Here is a 19407-nt window from a genome sequence, read left to right as displayed (position 1 = left end):
CTCCCTCTCCCGCTCGCTGGCGCTCCCCTCGCCCCTCCCTAGCGCCCGCCTCTCCTCCGCGGCACTCCTCTCCCCCCTCCTCTTATTTCCCCCCTCCCCTCCTAGGTCTCTCCCTCTCCCTCTCTCTCTCTCTCTCAGACTCTTGAGCGCCGGCCCCAGGATGACAAACACATCCCAGGCGCGCCGATCTCTTCCAACTTTCCTCCCCTGCTAAGTCGGGGTGGAGCGGCGGTTCCGACACAAGGCGGGCCCTGATGGCCGGTCCCGCCGCTTCGACGCACAAAGGGAACGAGGCCTCGGACCGCGCGCCAGCGAAAGCTCTGCTTTCTGTACGCCGCAGTAAATCGCGGAGTTAGCGGATTTCTCGTTCGCCAGAAGGCTGAACTCCAAGGCAGATCGCCGCCCACCCGCCCCTGGCTTCTCCCCCAAGCTAGGGGACCCGAGAGCGAGATGGATACCCGGAATGAAGGCCCCCGAGAGAGCCGGATGGATGCCAGCGTCCAGGGCGCAGGGAGTCCGGGGTGACTGTCCCTCTCCGCCAGCAGCAGCAGGTGGGCGAGAGACAGGCCTTGGACATCTGCACGTCTCCGGCCCGGCCTCCCTTCCACCAACTCCCCGCCAGACGGCGAGGGAGGAGGCACTGGGGACCCAGTACTATGGGGGTAGCCTTCTCTAGAGAGGTAGTGGGCAAGAGCTGCCAGACGGAGAAGCAGCTACACCGGAGTAGGTCGTCGGACTCCACTACACCTCCTCCCGCAATGCCTGGCTGCCTCTTTCTCGGGGCTCTGCATTATCCGCAGCCCGCCCCGCCAGGCCGGTGGTGGTGGAGAGTGCGGGTCCTCTTCCCCTTCGCACCCACTCTCGCATCCGCCCACGCTCCACTGCTAACATTGCGGAGCAGTAACCAACCCAACCATTTGTTCAGCGAGGCGCTGGCAAGGCAAAAACACACAACCGAGTCACAGGCCGAGCCCTTGCCCACGAAGGCCACACATTTAGAATACAAAACAGACCCTTTGCCTGTCTCTCCACACCGCGCCGCCACAAGCCACAGAAGCACTCGAACTGTGGGACAGACAGGGGCGCTGGTGAACCAGGACAGGGGCTGGCACAGTGTTGGGCACTCCGCTGGGGCCCAGTAGATCGGGGACTTTGTGGCCTTTTATAATGAGGTCACACGGAAGCCGAAGTATGCCTATACACAGAGGTTCCCTCAATGACTCTGACGGGAGAGATACACTTTTACTTCCTGAGCTCCAACCCCTGCACCCAAGCCCACTCTCCACAACGGCACACTCTCCGCAGCGCGACTTCACGCACGCGCGCTGACTCCTCCCCTCCGTCAGTTCCCTCCAGACTCCGCCCCTCAGGCGGACGTCCTCCTACAACCGCTCTAGCCTCCCGGCCCCATCCCTCCCTGCTTTCACCTCTAATTGGACGCTGGCCTCTATTGGCTCCGCCCTTCGGCTACGTGAGCCCGCTTTCCTCAGAGTAACGGCGCCGAGAGGGCGGGGCTGGGCGGGGCGACGGCGCGCTATTGTCATGGAGACGGGAAGCCGGCGGCGGCGGTGGCGGGAACAGCCAGGCTGAGGTGGCAGCAAGCCGGCCGAGACTGAGGCGAGGCTGAGCGGCCTGGCGTGCGGAGCCGGCCAGTGGTGGCCTCGCAGGCAGCCAAAGGGCAATGTCTTTTGGGGCTCGGACAACGCCCGGGTGGTCGCGGGGAGTGCCCCGAAGCGTCCCCGCCCTGCTGGCATCGCTCCCGCCTCTCGCTGCCCCTCAGCTCCCCAGCGCCCGCCCCCCGGCTCCGCCCGCCACCGGCTCCGCCCGCCGCCGCCGCCGCCGCCGCCGACGCCGCCGCAGCCCTTCGCGCTAAAGGTCTGTAGCGGCCCGCGCGCGCCGCCCGCCGGGGGCTCGCGCCAGCCACGAGGGAGCGTCCGCGGCTCGCGCGCCCGCGCCGTGGAGGAGAGGTGAGCCCCGGGTCCTCCATGCCACCGCGCATCCGCCCCGTTGCGGCCGGGCTTCCTGCCTCTCGAGCCGCGTCCGCGTCCCCTCGTGGACCGGACGGACGCGACGGTGCCCCGCGCGCCTCCGTGGGCATGGGCCGCGTGAAAGTTGGGCGGGCTTCTCCTGGTGTGACGGTCCCCGGGCGGGCGGGCGTGGGCGTGTCCCCTCCATCCACGCGCGGCGGCTTCACTCTCTGGGCTCTCGTCCGAGATTTCTGAAATGGAACCGTGGAGGTTTGTGCCACCGAAAATCTGAGTCTGTCCACACAGACATTCTCGTTACATCATCATGTAACTCTGGGCAGCTAAGCAACCCCCCCACACAGACACACTATACTTACCAAACCCCCCTCCCCCCCCCACTTCGTTTCTTTCTACTGTCTTCTTTTTGGTGCACGGACTGTAGAGAATCCTGCAAGATATTGAGGCATTTAGAATTTATGGAGTTTATGGTTCTGTTGCTGTGGTTGTCACCTCCGCTCTACGTCAAATTTGAGACTCATTTCTTAAGGATGTCTCTATTTTCTGGTTTATTTGCACATTGATGGCTCTGATGCTCGGCTGGCCACGGCCGCCCGGCGTCTGAGATAGACTCGTGTTAATATGTGAAAGGGAAGAGCTGATCATTAGCGTGCAGACGGGATTCAGATAACATCTGGCGGGTTTTCTCCGTTTTCATGTGAAAGCTTTCACGTTTTTGCTGGTAAACCGGAGGTTTTAACTTTTAGTCTTGGTAGCAGTGACGATAAGGATACGTTCCCTTCTCTCCACCCCGCCCCCGCCCCTTTTCCTCCTTTATTCATCAGCTTTGCCGTTTGGGAGCCTGCGTGCTTTTAGCAGTAGTTTAACTCGTCTCTTGTCACTGAAGCTTTCTCCGCCAGCAGAGGTGGGAGCTAACTCCCTCTGGTTCCAGGTTACCAAGACGACTCCTTTTCTTTTCGGCTTACTGTTGCATTTGTATCTTTCCGAACATTTTAACTTACACTAGGGATAGGTATTCCCTGATTGTTCTTAATGAAGGACTTCAAAAAAAAATCTAATTTTAAAACTTCCTAAGAGTTTATTGGTTTGTCATGTCTGCACGGATCCTGTTAGGCATAACTCTTAAAATTTAGAGCTTTAAAATAAGATCCACAATTGTATTGTTAAGACATGGTCGTGGAGCTTGCTCTTCGAGTTTTGGCTGTACAGTTGTCATTGTTTAAATCAAGTGCAAAAGAGGTTATTCCTGTTTATTTAGTGTAATAACTGTTTACAGTTAAAACTTTAAAGACTCATAAAAGGAGATCTGCTGTATTTTAAAGATCTCATCATTCTTGTGGGAGAGACACAACACTGACGCTAGGAAAGGCAACAGATTGCTTCTGTCATATCGCTTTGCAGTTTTGGAGTGTACTTAAAGGATTATGATTGATAAGGCTGTCTTGCCAGAGAATGTTGACACAGGTGTGCATCGTTATCTTAATTAAGATCTTGAGAAAATGTTGTCTATAAAATGGTGACATAAGAAGGGCGGCATATTTCTGTACAGTTTTGCTTTTGGAGAATTTAATTGCATAGAAACCTGTCTTTGAGCTTCCAGCACTCTGGCAGCAGAAGTTTTAGACAGAAATGATAGTTCAATGTTAAGTGTTCTGGCATGTATTAATACTACTTGTGGCTTTTTGGCAATGCCTTTGTCGACTTCTTTTGTGCTTCCATCTTTGTGGAGTAATGGTTCCTGATTTAGAAAGAAAAGCATAAATAGCATAGTATATTATTAAGCAAACGTTTATTAGTGTTCAGTAAAAATATGTAGAGGAAGGCGTGCTTAATGTGCAGAAACAGGATTGTAATGAAAAGGTAAATATATAAGAAATTTATGTCCCTTCACTTTTTTTAGAAGACAGTCTCCTAGAATGTTTTAATGATCTAAAACAATTTCTTTTTTCTTATTGTCAGGTACTTAACTACATTTTTTATGGAATGTCTTGTTTTTATTTCCAGACGTAGAAGAAAACTGTTTCATTTCTTCCAAAATGTGGTTCTGTAAACTTGAATTGATGAGCAAGTGAAGATAGTGCCTTTAGACTCTTATTAGTTTAAGGATCTGAATCATAACCTGGATGACCACTAGAATAGTATTACTGTCCTTTACTTCAAATCTCTGAATACCAAATGCCACAACAATAGCAGGACGGATGCTGCTGATTATATTACCCCTTGGCTTACCCAGCACCTAATACCCTTCAACATAAGTATTGCATTAAGATTTCCCCCCTCTCTTTGTAGCCCATGATTTCCTGGAAGCTGGCTGTCCATCAGTGTGTATGTAAGATGTGTGAGTGTTTTTCTTTAATATTAAAACTCATTGTAGAAAGAGGAAATGAAAGTGGAGGAGGCCATAGGCGTTATGATCGGAGAGGCCAGGTGTAGAATCACAGCTCATTCGTGACTCCAAGGATAATGAGCTGCCGAGCATTACATGGTAAACTAAAATCAGAGAATGACTTATGTAGATTTGTTTGCTGAAACTAAAACAAGAGCATTAATTTTGACATAATTGCTTTACTTATCCCCCAACTCCCCTTCAAAAATTTCTTTTCTGGCAGCTAAGATCAGCATCCCAATGCTATTATCCATACATTATTTTCAAATTTGATATGCTGTGTTAAAAGAAATGAAATAGGAATATGAGCTAATTACCTGTCATCTGTTTTAATAAGTAACACCAAGTAATTATTACTATATTAATATATAATAATATAATATATTTTTACAGTATAGAAATCTTGTGGAAAATGTCAGTGTTCTTCAGTTGATAATGTGCAAGTAAATGAGATCGTGTAATCCTGAGTGAATTAAACATGTTCTTTAAAACAGATTATGAAAACAGGATCATATTTTGGAACAGTGTTTTACCTCTGAGATAGCACAGCCTATTTTGTGTGGTAATATCTCAATATCTTTGTGTATTTCCCTTCAGCGTCTACATTGTGTTGGCTCCTGTAGTTTAACATCTTTTCGGTATAAATGTTAGCTGTTTTATAGAGAATAATTGTCCTTAATAGAATAGCAGCTGATACCACTCTAAGAAGATGTAAAATCTTGGAATTATTTTTTTCTTGTTCAGTAATGACTCTGGTTTGCTTTCTGGTTTAGCACTACTCTGGAGTGTGATACTCATGACTTATTTCTGCATAAATCTGCAGTATTTTATAGCTAGAGTATACCTGAGCACCAATTTAGCTTGGCAAATTAACTTAGATGCTTCAAAATTGAAAACCAGTATATTCAAATGTAGTTAAAGTTTAAATCTTTATGAGTAAGGATGCACTTAACATTTGTTCAAGAGAATAGAATATAATTTTCTCCTGCAGTTGTCATTTATGTAATCCATTTTTCTAGCCTTTTCTCAGGCTAATGATATTCCACACCTTGATACAGTCTTTAGTTGTTTATTTGAGATAATATAGAGTGATACCTTGGAGAAAATTAGATTAGATATTCATATCTAATATCCCTAAAGTATTTAACCAGACTTCTGTGTTTCCTTAAACAGAATCGTTTCCATTTTCTGTGCAGGTTTTAAGTATGATGTTTCCGTAATACATTTGGATGTTTTCAGCTAAGCTCACTTCTGAACCATGGGGTTCCTCCAAATGTTGACTGAAATTTGTCCTTGTGCATCCCCAGGCTCATCTGCAAGTGAGTGTCTGCACAGTTGTGCTTGTGTGTGGAGTAAACCCAAAATAGCATTAGCGTTTGTTTTACCAAAGTATTTGTATTGGAAATGGGGATGGTCTAAGTACAGAATGTAGAGAATGTCACTTGAGGCCTTTGATTATTAAAATTTTACCAATGCATTGGTAAGTAGGAAAATTTTTGATTCATGGAAATGCACTTAAAATGCATTTATTTTTTAATGTTATCGTCGGATAGTGAAACTTTTGAGCTCAGTGCTTTTTGTAAAAATCAAGACTAAAGTTACGATATGTTATAGAAATAGGATTATTATTTAAAGGAAATAATGTTTATATCAAATTACAGTTTTTGATTATTTTCATTACCCCAGTTCTTTTAAGAATAAACTTAGAGGGAGTATCAGCTCTAGTCATGGGTACTAAACTCTTTTAAAAAGACAAAGGATATACAGGTGTGCACAAAACTTGTCACTTCTCATCAAAATAGGGGATGCTGAATACAAGCAGATGAGAAAAGCTATGAGAAAAAAAAAATACTGTGCAGAATATTTGCGTTGCCTAGTGGGGAGAGCAAGTACTGGATTTAGTGATAGAGAATATTTTCTTAAGTAAAAAAGATGGTTGAATGACCAAAAAAAAAAAGCTAATTCTACAGAAGGCAACTCTAGTACAGCCTGCAGTAGAATAAGTGCTTCTCTGTGGATACTTTCAAAGGTATTAAAGTGATTTTTAATGTTATATAATTGTTTTTAAATAACACACTTGTGTTCTTCTATCACTGATTGGGCGTTATGGGGCTTCATGTATGACCAAGAGCTGAGGCATTACAGTCACTTAGGAAACACACAAATATGAAGAAAATGTTAAACAGTGAGCAGTCTGATTCCTCTTTGTTTGCCTTTAAGCTTAGTTTTTGTTTTTTTAACCACATGTAAACTTGTTGAATTTATAAGACAGGAGGATTAGATTTTTCTTCCCTCCTAAGGATGAATATAGGAAAAATCTAAACATATATGCAAATTGGTTGAGTTTTATATCTGTAATTAGCCAAAATTTATTATGAAGATTCATGTTTATTTCTTATATATTAATGGTATTCAAATGTATTAAAACCGATACTTCTTTTATATAAAATAGGTGGTGTGAGGGGGGGTTCCCCACTCTTGAAAATATGAAGAAAGCATGTCCTTTCAACAGTAATAGGTTATGGTTGATTAATTGAGAAGGTTATACTAAATGTTCTCTAGTGGAAATGGCTAGAGTATGCTTTTTGAGAACTATATCTGTCATTCAGGAATAAAATCAATTGAAGTATTGGTAATTAAATTGTCATTCAATGAAGGAACGAACTGGTAGGAAAGATGAAGCTAACTCTTGCTGTTTTTCTCTTTAAGAATCTACAGCCCATAATAGAGCTACTGTACTGGCTATTGGAAGAAGGAGATTCTGAAGATAGGGAGGTAATATTATCTCTTTTAAAAGAATACTTTCCTCTGTAATCCTGTGCCTTTATTACATATAAGAACTTTATCTAGTAGAGAGCAATTTCTTTAAATTTGGGGTATGGAAACAATCTGATTTTCCTGTGCTGAGTTTTCGAGCTCCTCCTCCTGGGGTAATAGGCTATGTTGGGAGAGCTGAGAAATCTCATCTAGGCATACTCAGCACCCTTAAAATAGCTTCTTTCTGAGAATTAGATCTGTGATGGTGGCCTACCCCGTTCTAGTAGATGTCATTTTAGCATGTGGTTGATGTGCAGGCATTGAGCGCGTTGCTTAGCTGTCCTCATTTACCTCTCTGGCTTTGTTGCCTTCTCTGGGGGAACGTGCTCTCGGCAGGGTGGTTTACTGCCAGCCACCACCCAGCTCTGAGTGGGAGACTTGCTGGTTGACAACTGGTTCCAGGGCTCTGCCAAAGAGCTCACCAGGCCCAGCCTGGGCTGCTCTAGCGCACTGGAGGCCAGGAGCTCCCACACACGGGTTCCTTCCCTAGTTGTCAGCTTTAGGTCCCTTTCCATTTTTTGTGTAATCCTAGGCTATGGGTAATACTTTCCGTTTCCTCTCACTAGGTTGGCTTGTTGCTTTCCTTGCAGCTGTTGCAGGGATTCACATGGAATGGAGGACTCTGTTTTATTCTGGATGAGATCTTTGATCATTTCCCCACATGCTTTTCCAGTTTCAGAAACCTAATGCTGGTGTTACAGAATGAATCTAAGATTCTTGAACAACAAAAATGAAAAATCTGTGTCAATATGAAAATCTTCCATCTTTTCATGCTATGTTGCTACATTGCCCATGCAAGTTAAATTAAAAACAGAGTCAAACCCCTTTATAAATTATCAATCGCTATGTCTAAGAATGTTTATAAAGGCTTAAATTGTGTAATGGTATTTATATCATTTTTTTTCCTTTTTAAGAAAAATGATATACTTTTCTAGTCATCAAAAATACTCCCTGAACTATATCTATGGAGGGATATTAATGTAATAATAAAGGGCTTTATGATGTCTAATTATATAATTGGGAAATTGGTAAGCAACAGTAGTAGATAAAATCAATTTCTTCTATTAAAGAGCTAGTATACATTTAAAAACAAAAACCTTCAAGAAGGGGACTCTTTAATCTTTAAATCATATGATGTTTTTGGTTAATACAACGGGAAGAGGAAATATACTAATCTCAGATTCTTTTATTCTTGCCTAGGTAGAGGTTGGAAGCAGCTGAGGAGCTATTAGCATGTAGCCTAGAAAAAAAATGATATAAAAGTGATTACTTGGAAGGCAGTTTACATTTGCAGAACAATTCAATATTATGTCCTTGACCAACTTTTACACTTCATATACTTGGGTTATTACTCTAGCGTTTAAAATATCAATCTATGGTGTAGCTTGTGTATGGAATGCAAGGGTATTTTTGAATTGACTAGGTCTTGCTGGTCATTCTAAAATGTGCTACAGTATTACAAAGTTGAAATGTAATATTTATTAATAGAAGGAAAATATAAAATTTAATATCTGGGCAACTGTGACCTTTAAACCTACTTTAAAAGTATAATCTTGACATCTGTGACACTATTTTTTGTCTTTGTTTATAGATAGAATTATGGATATTCTACAATCCAAATGATTTATTTATTAATTCCAAATTTTGTTCTCTATAATGGACTTTTAAAATAAAAAGAATACGTACTTTAGACATGGACTAATTTATTAAGCATTAGTACACAGAAAAGCAGCCTTGATTAATTTAAAACTGTGAAAGGGGGCAGGTAAAACTGTTTTCGGCTGAAATTTACTAATGCAGTAACCATTTAAATTAAATGTTTGTTAACGTAATAGTGATGGCATTTTCTCCTCCTCCTCCTTGTGGTTTTGTCCAACTAGATGTTGCAGTGGCAGTTGCGCTGACTGTTAAGTGTTTAAATGATGACACCATTATGTGAAGTGATTTTGAAATGAGAGATTCCAGCCAAGAATTACATCTGCTCCCATCTCCTTCAAATCATACTCTCTGGCAGTACAGATTATGATTGATTTGTTTGTGACAGATTGCAGGAAACAGTCATTGATTTTTCAATATTTTACCTTAAAATTATTTACAGTTGTAACCATGGGGAGGTATTTCCACGGGCTGTCAGCCCCTGAAAGACTAGGATAATATTCCCTGCTCTCTGACAAGACAAATTACCTGTAATGAGTGCAGTAGCTGAAGGGTATACTTTTATTTTAAAATATGTCAATAACCCCAGTGACTAAACGAATATTGATTTAGCATAATGAAGCCTGAGTAATGTGAAAATGAGCTTTTTCAAGGAGCATGGTAAAGACTTTCTTTTTAGCTGGTTGTAAGAAGCTTTTCATTCTTTTCAACTAGCTAGTGGAGATAAGGAGTTTTATATGCAAACCATCAGGAATGATAGTGTTGTTTGTGATAACCAGGGTCCAAATATTTTGCCCTTGCTTTTATCGATTCTTTTTCAGGTCTTATTTGGAGTCTTACTTTCAGTCATAGAATAGCTACTGATTTGCTTGCTCTTATCTTGAACCAAATAAATGTATTTACCATTTCAGCATATTTTGCGTTAGAACCTCTGGTATTGAATATTAAAATATAAGTCTATATACAATCATTTGTAGATGACATAATAATTATCTTAAGACATTTCAAATGGGTCTATTGTAGTATTTAATGTGCTGTGTGTTATGGTAGAATAATTCCTTGTCCCTGGACATCAGACTGCTTTCAGTGGGAATGAAGATTAATTTACTTAAGCCCTGATATTTTAGGCATCATTGCATGTTTTCATTTTTGTCAGACTTCCGCCCACCCTTTTCAAATGTAATTCTCAACTTTTTAATGGATTAAGATCCCAATACATAAGGTCCTTCAAACAAGAATGATAATAAAGTAGTATATTGCTTTATTTTATAGTTCATCAAGAAGCCAAAGATCTTATGCCTGACTAAGAATCTCCATATCTAACTTGGTAAGGAGAAAATAGGGTAGACAATGCCCATAATATATAGTAGAAAAGTCAGTATTTGAAGATGTCTAACTTGTATTCCATGGGAACCTAACGTATTTTATGATAACTAATAGTAATAAAATTTTATTGAAAGCAATAGGTAAAGTCCCTTTAGAAATTAAAAATGAGTTATGATTTAAAGAAAATTCAGGTGGCTCTTTGTCAGTGCTAGTTCTTTTGTAGCATTGCATTGGAAATGTTGCAATAAAATGAAAAATATAAACATATCTTTTCATGGAAAATAGGATAGACTCTAGAACAGAAAATTATCGTTTTATTTTTTCCCAGGAATTTGCCTGAGGGTGTGACACAGATGACCTCTGTTACTCTTCTTAGTTGTGTCCTGCAATAAGCTGGATGCTTTATAAAATACTGGTCCCTTGGTTTCAAATGCTGTAAGATTTTAGTTCTCCATCACCCCCTCCCCCCAATTTTTTCCTTTTTTCTATAAAGGACCTTTGAAAATAGAAATATAAAGGTTGCACTATCATCACATATGAAACTGGTAGCCCGAATTCTTCAACCATTAATTTGGTTTATAGTTTTCTAAGTTGATACTTTATCCTTAGAACTTATCTGTGGTTAAGGCCTATCTATAGATGTGCCCTCCAGAAAAAAATGAATATAGATTTTCTTCCTCAATAGTTTTTTTAAATGAAGCGTATTTTCTTCATACAAATCTACGTTAAGGAAAACATCTATATTGTTGTTTAGTTTATTTTGGAGTAAAATAATAAATGTATATGGTAAGTACCTCCTGACCCCATCATTTAGTTTAAACCTATCTGTTCATTTTATAGTACATGTGCAGAACCATTTACGTGAATAAAATTCAATAAATACGTAGATAAAGTAAAGCTTTTTCTGAGGAAATTATTCTCTTTTGGATACTCTGCCCTTTTCCATTTCTTTTCTCCCCTTGGGAAAAAAAAATCTTGCCCTTGTTCTCCTTTAAGGAAAAACTATTTAGATAAAGTGTTTTTAAATCATGCAAGTCATTGCCTGGGGTTGGTTAAAACATTTACTTTTTTGAAAAGAAGAAAAATGCCCCTGTTTTAAAAATCTTTCTTGTATTTGTATCTATTAAGATAAACAGTTTACTTTGATACGGTACATACCAATCTACTTAGTTAATTTTTTTTCCAGAATTCATTTTACTGTGCTTGGTATGACCTTCTATGATAACTTAATATAGGAACAAATTAGCATATAATTCTATTTTCCATGTGACCTCAACCAGTTGCAGAATTGTACCGCCACTTTTGGGGCGCAGTTTGATAGTCTATGTAGACTGTAGCATTTTTAAGTGTTTGCAAATGTTCAGTGCATCCTGCCTAAGGTGTTATCGAAAATGTTTAAAAGTAAGCAGTTAGAGGAAATACCCCTATTCCTAAGGTATCAAAATGCCTCCTAAAGGTAGCATTTTAAATTAGTGTGCATAATTGATTAGTGATTTGTCTTTCTCCCAAGCATAAAGCAACAGGGCAAAGTTAAGTGAGGTTGGTGAAGTATAAGAAGATATTAGGGACTGGTGGTGACAATGATCATGGCAACTAAATGGATTTCTTTTTTCTTTTAGATTCAGCTGTCAGTCTGAAATTTCCTGTGGTCTGTTCAGTCTAGATGCAAAGGCCATGGAAAAATCAAGTGCTCAAGTGGTTTAAATATGTTTTGGATGTTCTTATTTATAGATTACAGTATTTTTCCACTTAAAATCCACAGTTGTCATGCAGAAGAGGGTTATGCCCTTCTAGATCACCAATTTTATTTGACATGCTTAGCGTTGTAATGTATTACCAAGTGCTATCTGTTTTAATCAAAGTATAGAAAAAATAAAATCAATTTTATATGTTGACTTTTTTTCTAAAACGACTTTATTGGATTGAATGAATGTTTATACCTGAAAAAGAGCGTTCCAAAAAAAAAAAAATCACATTCTCCAACCTAGCAATTCTTCTGGCAATCTGATATCATTAGAATAGGTTTAAAATCACTTTCTAATGTGACTGTATTATATTTATGGGAGAAAAAAGACTTGAAAGGTATCCTTATATATATTTTAATTCTCTATATTAGTCCCTCTGGAATAGAACATTTTCTTCTCAAAAAATCTATTAGCTCAACTCAGATACAAGATAAAAATCATAACTGGCAGAGCATTTGTTACGTGTTTGAGCATTTGTTATGTAAAGAAGGTTGACATCCAGTCTTTCACAGAGTTCTTACATTTGGGGAGACTGAATAATGACCCTTTGCCTTGCCATTGGGAAATTCCTTGTTGTGGCCTTTGTGGTGGCTGTAGGAAAATGGAAGGATTCCTCTGTGGTAGGCAGGCCTCTGGCTTCTGTGGTGTGAACACTGTCAAGGGGTATGTGTCACTAGAGGTGGCCCTTAGCGAGGGAACTGGGGAGATTCACAGATGCTGATGACACTCGAAGAAGCAGTTGTGAGTAACTGTTTTGTAAATGACCCAGTTCGTACTTCATCCACTTCTGTAGTTTTTACAAAGAAAGTGCTATGATAAATTCTTAAGCTCAGGTCTCCATATGGCAAAGTAAATTTATTAGGCTAGAGTGTTTCTTTTTTATTTTTAATTAAACTTAGTATTTTGAGATCATTATAGATTTCACATGCAGTTGTACTAAATAATGGAGAGGTCCTTTGTACCCTTTACCTAGTTTCCCCAAATAGTATGGTATATAGTGCCATATCACAACCTGGACATTGGCATCAGTACAGCCAAAATACAGAACAGTTCCTTCAGCACAAGGATTCCTCATGTTGCCCTTGTGTATCCATAGCTGCTTCTGTCCTGCTCCCCTTCCTTAACCATAGCAACCACTAGGCTGTTCTCCATTTCTATAATTTTTTCTTTTCAAGGATGTTATACAAATGGAATCATATAGTATATAACCTTTTGGAATTGACTTTTCTCACTCAGCACAATTTTCTGGAGATTGAACTTGAATATTTCAAGTCTGTTCTTTTTATGTTTGGGTAATATCCCACGGTATGGTTGTCCCACAGTTTGTTTAACCATTTACCAGTTGAGACTTCAGGGTTGTTTCTGGTTTTTCACTATTACGAATAAAACTGCTGTAAACATTCGTGTATAGATTTTTGTGTGAACGTAAGTTTTCATTTTCCTGGGATAAATGCCCAGGAGTGTGATTGTGGGTCATATGATAATTACAGAGAGCATTTCTTTTTAAGACTAGAATTGATTTTGTGTGTATGGAAGGGGAGACAAAGAGAACATCTACATTTTTGTGGTATTTTTGCTTTAACAGGATTTGTTTATGATTTCAAAACATGCAGACTATCTTAAATAACTTGTAGCTAGATATCAAAAAACATTTTTTCCACAACGTAGATTTTGTTCTTATTTTTAGAGAAATATTTTTGAGAAAAAATTACTTTTGGGGGGGTAAACAATTTCTATGTAAAGGAATAAAGGTAGACATACACTATAGAAAAGATGCTGCAAAGCTGACAGGTTACTTGGGGATATTTTCCAAGTGTTGATAGAGAGACTTGACGTTCAAGGATATATTATAATAGTTTTTCAATTGGTAGACTCTAGCTTTTGTCACCACCATGTTGCCTGTAGTTTTTATTTGTAGGATGAATTCATTATCTTTACAATTTGTGTTCAGCGGTATTGCATGTAATGTCCATTTAATTCAACTATATGCACTTAGGAAGAAAAGAAGGAAATAAAAAACAATAAGTATCTTTTCTAGTACATGGCCCCTAAAAGGCAACTATTGACACTTTACATGATGCTTAATGGAAGAAACAGCTCTGTTCCCAACCCTGGTGAAAATTATACTGTTATACTTCCTGAGAGGCATGTATGAAACCGTCTATGCTATATTTTGGGAGAGACTTACTGAAAGTATTTTCAAGGATAATTTTTATTCTAATTTTCCACCGTATATATTGACTTTGGAACTCTTACTGAAGACGTAGCTCCATTTCTTTTTTAGAAACATTGGATGCCTTTAACTGGTTACAATAATCCTTCTAACAAAAGTCAATATTTTAAATCTTTAACCTTTTTGAGTGAGGCCCTAGGCCCAGGGGAACCCCAATCATGCAATTCTTCTAAATATAGTTCATCTTTGGTCCATATGGTCATGACCACAGTGATATAAATGACATAAGATAATAGAATAGTCCTTGCCCTTAAAAATGACCTGGACAAAAGAGAGTATGGACATATAGAATCTTGGAATACCAGTAGTCACTCATCAAGAAGCAGCTAGGGAAGCATCTCCTGTCTAGCACTTCTAGGAACTGGGACCCTAACAGTAAAGAAGAGCAATACAGGCCCTGATCCCTTTGCGGGGTTCTCGCGGCTCTTAGGTTGGGGGGTGGGGACAGGGGAGAAGTAAAAAGAAACTGAGATAGAGTCCAACATGATTATGTGTTACTAGAAATCCAGAACCTTCGGAATTTAGGAGAGAGACTAGGAAAGCTGAAACTGCTGGAGCAGACCTCACAGAAAATGGTGGGCTTGAATTGGGAAGGAGCATGTATGTGACACAGAGAAGGAGGACATCAGCAGCGGAGGGAAATGAGCTGCAGTGTGGTTGTTGGAAGTGAGGTGCAATCTGGTCTGGTCATCAGAATAGTAGGTGACTGCCCCAAAGTATACTTAACAGCGTCCTATGTTTCAGGAACTCACCAGAAATGTGGCATGCTTTAAGAGTAATATTTGAGTTTAAATATGTATATTTGAGTGGAAAAACAAATGGATACTCTTCTTCTTAAAACTAGGACTTGGAAGTAGCTTTTAGACTATGAGGCTCAATATGTGTGTGTGAATGTGAAAAACAACCTTACTTTCCTCCATTTGTGTTTGATAAGGAATAAGATATTTTGTACCTTTCTGATGTCTTAAATGCATAATCTGTAAGACTATAATACTTTAAAATGTTTTATTTTAGGCTTAAAATAAAAGAACTTAAAGTTCTTTTAGAAGAGCTCCAAAATTAAAACTGCAAGATCACATATAGATACAAGTTACATAAAGAATACATTTGTAAGATGGTACATAGAGCTGATGGCTTTACTAAGAAACTATTTTGGGCACCCTAAGAAAATACAGGCATTTCTGTGCATTCTTTTCAAGTGTTCAAGGTAGTAAGAGAGCTGAGAGCCTTTTCTAAGTATGCATCCAATTTTAGAAGGCTGAACTAGGAAGCGCTAATATGCCTGAGGCCCTTTAAGTCAGGAACCTGGAAAAAGGGAGACACCTAAGGGACTATCAGAGTTTCTTTAAATTTATATAAATCATAGATTTGATCAATGTGGTTATAAAAGACATCAAAATTAAGATACTCAGGATTTTATGTGTAATAATACAGATTCTAGTGCCCCCAACTATATGCCATTGCCAATGAGGCCAAAATGAATTGTGTTTTAGGAAAGTGCTACATTAGGTGGACGACTTAAAAGTTCTGAGTATGTATAATGAGCCAGCACTGTGGAATCATCTTGTAATACTGTTTATCTAGCAGTTTAAAAAAAAAAAATGGTGCTATTTTAGACAGTTAAAAAAATTTTTTTACATATATTGCAAATCATAGGTTGGTTACCACTAGACTTCCTGACTCTGCTGTGATTGCTGTATTCTCTCTATATTCTTTTAAAATACGAGGCACTTTATAATTTTGTCTATAATTGTTTATATATATTTTCTCCACAAAATGTTTTTAGAACAACTTATTGCTAAATTACCTTAACCTACCTGCCATTTTTAAACTTTGTGTATGAATGTACTGAAGTGTCAGTTGCAAGACACATTAGCAGACTATTTAATTTTTTTTTCCCGGAGTCTTTTTATTCAAAACACCTTGCAAACTCTATGCATAAAAATAGCAGGCAGCTTCCACTTGCAGGCTTTTGAAGCTGGAGAAGATGTGTTTTTCACGTGAAGAAACGTGAGTCCCAGGAAGATGAAATGCCTTGCTTCTAAGTGGTAATAAGGATCTTTTGACTCCACAGCAAATGCTGCCATCTTGAAGATGCTTGTCCCCAGTTCTGGAAATTCAATCTGCAGATGGTTGTATCACATCCCTATTCTTCATAATATTTTACTCTATACACATCAGAAATAAATGTCTACTTGCCATCTGTAGATGTCATACAAACATTTTGTCATCCAGTATGGGTACAAGTAACAAGTTAAAGTATGTTAATCTCAGAACTGAATTTTAACCAATAGAATGTTCCATGTATTCATTACTATTTATACATACCTGCTGGCTTTTAACATTGTGATAAATCCAGGGAATCAAATATGAATACAATATGTTCCCTGAATTCAACAACGTGGGCATTGGGCTCAGGCATGGAGATGAAATGGTGAACAGCATGCAGTATTTGCCTTTGTGGAGCTTGGAGCTTAGCATCTATCTTGGCTACAGAGGCATAATCAGACCATTTCAGCACAGCACGGTGAGAGGGAAAGGCCAGGTGCCATGGGACCCCAGGGGCAGAGTCCTCACAAGCCTGACGGAGGGTGGGCAAAGTCAAGGAAGGCTTCCCAGAGGAGAGGGGCATTGGGGTTGAGCCTTGAAGGAAGGGGGAGCAAAGAAAGACAAGGGAGAGCACGTGACTTCAAGAGTCAGCAAGGAGTTTGAAAGAAGCAGGAGAGGTGCGTGCGGAGATTAGAAGGAGAGATGAGAGTAATCAGGGGCCAGGCTACAAAGGATGGTTTATACGCTTGAGAGAGCAGCTTGGACCTCATCTTACTTTCACCTGACCAGCTCTGCGTTGTGGAGGTATCATGTTTGGTGGCAGCATGGGGAGTACATTGGAGACCAGCAAGACTGGTGGTGAGAGACTAGTTCGGTGGTTTTTGCAAGTAATTGTCCAGGGGTGAGAATAGTTGCGGGAGCCAGGGGAAGGAGAGCTGTCGGTGGATTGATGGGAGATACTAAGATGCTAGAAATTAAAGGACCTGTGGCTGACTGGTTATGTATGGGGGTAAAGGAAAAGCCTGTCAACGAGGGCGTCCAGAAGGCTGCAGCAGTTAGTTCGTGGTGGTGGTGTTTTGAGACAGGGAACCTAGGACAAGGAAGTCTAATGGGAGAAAAGAGTGTGGGCCGAGTAGATGGTGAGATGCTAGTAGAATATCCAGGGGATTTGGAACTCACAATCTAGTAGCAGGCAGGGAACACAATCTATTCTTTCATATCCATTTGTTTTCATTTCTCTGAAAGGCACATTTCTCCAAAAATGTGTTTTCTTTCATTAATAAATGTTGTTTTCCTTTTTTTCTTATGTGATACAGCTGTAATGGCCCTATGAAAAGCAAGTCTGAGATGAACCGTTCAATATTATTGGGCAGCGTTTGTTTTTTAAAAAAGATGGGGTTCAGGATACGAAGGAAGGAAAGTGAAAGAATATTCCTGGCTATAGCTGTCCCCTAAACCGTTCAATGGATTAAGTATACTCAATTTCATTTGTGCAGAGGGATTTAAAGATAGAGAGGGAGGGGCAAAACATTTCCAAGAAAAAAGCACTGGAGAATATTTTTGTTTTTAGACACTTGGTGAGTTTGGATTACAACATACGCTTAAGTGATTAGTAAGTAACATTATCTGGATCATGTTCTTCCAACATTCACCCACAAGTCCTTACTCAGCATGTACTGGGTACTGGACAGCGTTGGCCATCGAGTAGAGACCACAGTGGGCATGGTCCTTCCCTCACAGAGTTTATAGTCTAGCTGGAGGGTTATAAATCCTGAAGGTAGCTTTTTATGTTATTTCTGTCCATGTTTGTTTAATATAGTTGACATACATTGCGAGGACAACTTACGACTCTCAAATCCTATAAAAATGAACGTTTATGCCTCCAGAGGGCACTGCCATGTTCACAGGAGGAAGAAAAAGAAAGGATTCAGGCTGCCTTGACTTTCTATCTGTTGAGGTGGGGCTAGTTGGAATTGTTCCTCAAATCAGGGGACTGGAGCTCATGTGGACAGTAGCTCCTGGCTATTCCTGAGTAGCTAAGAAGTGGAGTTGTGACTTACTTGCTCAAAAGGGTCAACATTCCCTACCAGCGTGGTGCATTTGTTATAGTTGATGAACCTGTATTGACACCATCACCCAAAGTCCGTAGTTTACATTAAGGTTTACTGTTGGTGTTTTATATTCTGTGGATTTGGACAAATGTGTAATGACATGTATCCCCCATTAGAGTATCATACAGAATAGTTTCACTGCCCTAAAAATCCTCTGTGCTTTGCTTATTCATCCTTTCGTCTCCACTAACCCCTGACAGCCATTGATCTTCTTACTGTCTCCATAGTTTTGCCTTTTCCATCATGTCATACTGTTAGAATCATCAAGTATTTAGCCTTTCGGATTGGCTTCTTTTAGTTAGTGATATGCCTTTAAGGTTTCTCTCTGTCTTTTCATGGCTTGATAACTCATTTCTTTTTAGTGCTGAATAATATTTCATTGAATGTACCAGTGTTTTTCCATTTACCTAATGAAGCGTATTTTGGTTGCTTCCAAGTTTTGGCAGTTACGAATAAAGTGGCTGTAAACATCTGTACGCAGATGTTTTGTGTGGATATAAATTTTCATCTCCTTTGGGTAAATACCATGGAGTGCTATTGTTGGATCATATGTAAGAGTATTAAGTTTTATAAGAAGTATAAAGAGTATTAAGTTTTATAAGAAGCCGCCCAACTGTCTTGCAGAAGTGGCTGTATTGTTTTGCGTTCCCACCAGCAAGGAATGAGAGAGACCCATGATTAGGTCTCTGTCTTTTAATAAGCCTGCTGCACCTCTTGTCAGAACTTCGCACTCCTCAGTCTCCCGCCCCCTTAGGTAGGACAGGGTGGCTAGAGCGGGCTGCAGTTACATATTTCCCTTCCTCCCTGTGGAAGGCTATGGCCAACTGGAAGTGAGTATTTCTTTTCCTTCAGGTCAGTTAGGTTAGGCTCTACGAAAATAGTTTCTCCTGAGAGCAGACCTTGTTACGAAGAAAGCTCTGGCACGTTTCAAAAATGCTTCCTTTTCCCCTCCCCCTGCCAGAAACATGAGGGGATTTTTCCTGGACGTTCACTGTGAGGACCTGGTTGAGCTCCTGGAGGTGAAACTCACAAAAGGGTGGGAACTCCCTGTGACTGGCCCCCCCTGGAACTTTTGCCTTCAGAGTTGTCCACACTGAGC

The 19407-nt window shown here is 40.2% G+C and overlaps 1 long non-coding RNA gene across 1 annotated transcript; it reads left to right on the top strand.

Moving 5' to 3' along the window:
* Positions 1-1630: 1630 nt before the first annotated feature.
* On the top strand, positions 1631-12070 carry LOC132416250 (uncharacterized). The gene is made up of 5 exons (XR_009517511.1): positions 1631-1967; positions 5568-5690; positions 7081-7146; positions 10117-10171; positions 11790-12070. It is a non-coding gene; the product is annotated as an uncharacterized lncRNA (long non-coding RNA).
* The last annotated feature ends 7337 nt before the right edge of the window (positions 12071-19407 follow it).

The sequence above is a fragment of the Delphinus delphis genome, chromosome 20 (assembly GCF_949987515.2).
Source record: "Delphinus delphis chromosome 20, mDelDel1.2, whole genome shotgun sequence".
NCBI classification, from domain to species: Eukaryota; Metazoa; Chordata; class Mammalia; order Artiodactyla; family Delphinidae; genus Delphinus; species Delphinus delphis.
Note: the sequence above shows the minus strand (reverse complement) of the source record. Positions and strands in the feature narration are given on the sequence as shown.